We start from the raw sequence: 3,638 nt of genomic DNA on the forward strand, positions 1-3,638 counted from the left end.
CACAATATTTTTCTGAAGCAGCTCTTTGACTTGCTTGTCTTTCAGCAACTTGTGCATGTCTGATTGAAACCAAATCATTGCCAAGCAAGTAAACTTGACAAAAGGAGTTACCAATACAGGATTTCTTAAGGGCTGCTATGAAGGCAGTTGTCCTCAATAGTTACCTTCTATGGATGCCAACATTTTCATTTTGGTTTATGATCTCTCACAGCTTTTTTCTTAGTAGCACTCTCTCTTGAAAGTCATGGCTTAAAGCGTAGAAGTCCCAGTGTGAATATTCTTGACCATCACCATTTTGCCTGTTAGTCAGACTTCCATTTTTGTCCTGCCCTTTGCATTGTTTACAGTAACAAGCCATCATAGTTTTCTTTCCCTGTAGATGGAAATATCTTGTTAGAACTACCATAAATGGTCACAGTTGATACTCTTCCAATAATGTGACTTGAGGCAGACATCTCTCAATCATAACAAATCAGCCAGCATCCTACATCCTGAGTTTTAAAGGATCAAAACCCAGAGTACACTACTGGAGAATTGGGTCTGAACCAGACAAAAAAGGACCTAAAAGTTTAAAATGTTGCTCTGATCTGCAGAGGCATCTGAAAATTCATATCAGCAGTCCTCAGAAATTCTGTTTTTCAAACCGTGCATTACCTTCAAAATGTAATGGTGAGAACACTTGCACTTTAGTCCCAAACATGGCTATGCTTACATGAAAGGGCCCCTGGCTTACATCTTTTATTTATGTATAAGGCACATACAGTGTAGGAAGGGGTAACCTGTAAGCCAAGTCCATAGTTTGTCAGGTAGATCTAGTCTAGTTTCTTTTAAGGCTGCCTGCCTGTTCTCTGAAGCAAGAGGTTTACACTGCTTGCTTCTTTGTATAGATCTGTAAAATAAGTATTTTTAGCAATAAGAAACATCTTGAGCACAACAAACTAATTCTTTTATTATTACATATATCAGTTTAAAAGTAATCTTAGAGGAAAGACTAACAGAAAAAGAGAACAGTAGACTTTCAGAGAAATTTGAGTACAAATGTGGGGAAAAGCAGACAAATGGGCTATTGAGGTGGATGATCATGGGACTGTGATATGACGAGCAAATAACAACAGTGCTGCAGAGCTTGGAAAGGCCTTGAAACTGACAACAGAAAGCAAATATTATGTGATGATTTATTAAGTATCATTAAACAGTCCTATCAGGAAGGTTGGGTATAAGATCTTGCTATCAGTTCTTGCTATCTAGTTTTAGCCTGAAATATGCCACAACTGTTCAATGAATAGCCTTTTCCTGGCTATATTAACTCTTAAAAATCACCATGCAGTGATAATGTATTTGCATATTAAATTTATACCTGTACTAAATTATGTCAAAATTACTGAATTATGAAACACAAAATGGTACCAAATCTAAATTCTCCACTTACATCTATTGATTACCATATCCTGTAATAAATAATAAAAGCATAATAAAAGTAACAGACAAGCCTTAAAACAAGGAAAATAGAAGGCTTTTGCATCTCAGTATTCCACTCATCATGTTTCTTTCTGAAATCATTTCACCTCCATGATTCATACCATCCTCACAACTGCCACTTCTACACTATCTGGTAAATTGCATAGTTTCTTACTCTTCCCTTCATAGATCATAGAGTCATAGAACGGTTTGGTTTGGAAGGGACCTCAGAGATCATCTGGTTCCAACCTCCCTGCCAGGGGCAGGGACACCCTCCACTTGACCAGGTTGCCAAAAGCATCATCCAACCTGGTCTTAAACACTTCCAGGGATGGGGCCTCCACAACCTCTCTGGGCAACCTGTTCCAGTGCCTCACCACGCTCACAGTAAAGAATTTCTTTCTAACATCTAATCTAAATCGACCCTCCTTCAGCTTAAACCCATTACCCCTTGTCCTGTCACTACACTCCCTCATAAACAGTCCCTCACCAGCTTTCCTGTAGGCCCCTTCAGGTCCTGGTAAGCTGCAATTAGGTCTCCCCAGAGCCTTCTCTTCTCCAGGCTGAACAGCCCCAAGTCTCTCAGCCTGTCCTCATAGGAGAGGTGCTCCAGCCCTCCCATCAGCTTCGTGGCCCTCTTCTGGACTCACTCCAACAGCTCCATGTCCCTCCTGTCCTGGGGCCCCCAGAGCTGGACACAGTACTCCAGGTAGAGTCTCACAAGAGTGGAGTAGAGAGGCAGGATCACCTCCCTCGACCTGCTGGTCACACCTCTTTTGATGCAGCCCAGCGCAGGGTTGGCTTTCTGGGCTGTGAGCACACACTCCCTGCTCATGTTGAGCTTCTCATCAATCAATACCCCCAAGTCCTTCTCCTCAGGGCTGCTCTAAAGACATTCTCCGCCCAGCCTATAGTCATGCTTGGGATTGCACCAACCCACATGCAGGACCTTGCACTTGGCCTTGTGGAACTTTCTGTGGTTCACACAGGCCCACCTCTCCAGCCTGTCAAGGTCCCTCTGGATGGCATCCCTTCCCTCCAGCGTGTCAACCACACCACACAGCTTGGTGTCGTTGGCAAACTTGCTGAGGGTGCACTCGATCCTACTGTCCATGTCACCGACAAAGAAGTTAAGCAGTGCCGGTCCCAGTACCGACCCCTGAGGAGCACCACTCGTCACTGTTCTCCACTTGGACATTGAGCTGTTGACCACAACTCTTTGAGTGCGACCATCCAACCAATTCCTTATCCACCGAGTGGTCCATCCATCGAATCCATGTCTCTCCAATTGAAAGACAAGGATGTCATGTGGGACAGTGTCAAATGCCTTGCACAAGTCCAGGTGGATGACATCAGTTGCCCTTCCCTTATACACTGACACTGTACCCCCATAATAGAAGGCCACCAAATCTGTCAGGCACAATTTGCCCTTAGTGAAGCCGTGTTGGCTGTCACCAGTCACCTCCTTGTCTTCCATGTGCCTGAGCATAGTTTCCAGGAGGATCTGCTCCATGATCTTGCCAGGCACGGAGGTGAGACTGACCGGTTTAAGGTTCTCCAGGTCTTCCTTTTTTTCCTTTTCAAAAATGCGATGTAAACAACTATATAATATGTGATGTATGGACATAGATTTAAAAAATTAATTGCACTGAGCAATAACCTCCAGGGGTCTATGGAGGGGAAGATGTATTGAGATGGATAAATACATACACATTTTCATCAAAACTTACATATATGCATGCATTTAAGGGGAAAAAAGATTCATGTTACTCAACAAGCTGTAATTTTGTAATTCAAACAAACATTAACTTTGGTCAGTTTTCTGAAGCATCTACAGAAGATATTTTGCAACGTTTTTTACAAAGTTATGTCTGGTTTGGGGTTTGGGTTTGGGGTTTTTTTTTAAGCTGACCTCAGCTGCTGTACGCTTATTTGGTGCCCTCTTGTGGCTCAAATTATTAATATGCTATTTGCCATGAAAAAGACAGGAGATTAATTTTTTATGGAATTCAAGCTCAGTGTACCAGAAATGTCAAGATATGAAATGCTTTGCTCATATTTTCTATATTGCAGATTGTTTCTGATATACCTAAAAGGTGCTGGTATTGCAGATCCTACACAAATGTGTAAGAGTTTTGACTTAAATTTTTTTAGTAAATGTCATTGATGAATGTTAAGTA

This window comes from Balearica regulorum, chromosome Z (genome assembly GCF_011004875.1).
Source record: "Balearica regulorum gibbericeps isolate bBalReg1 chromosome Z, bBalReg1.pri, whole genome shotgun sequence".
Lineage (NCBI taxonomy): Eukaryota > Metazoa > Chordata > Aves > Gruiformes > Gruidae > Balearica > Balearica regulorum.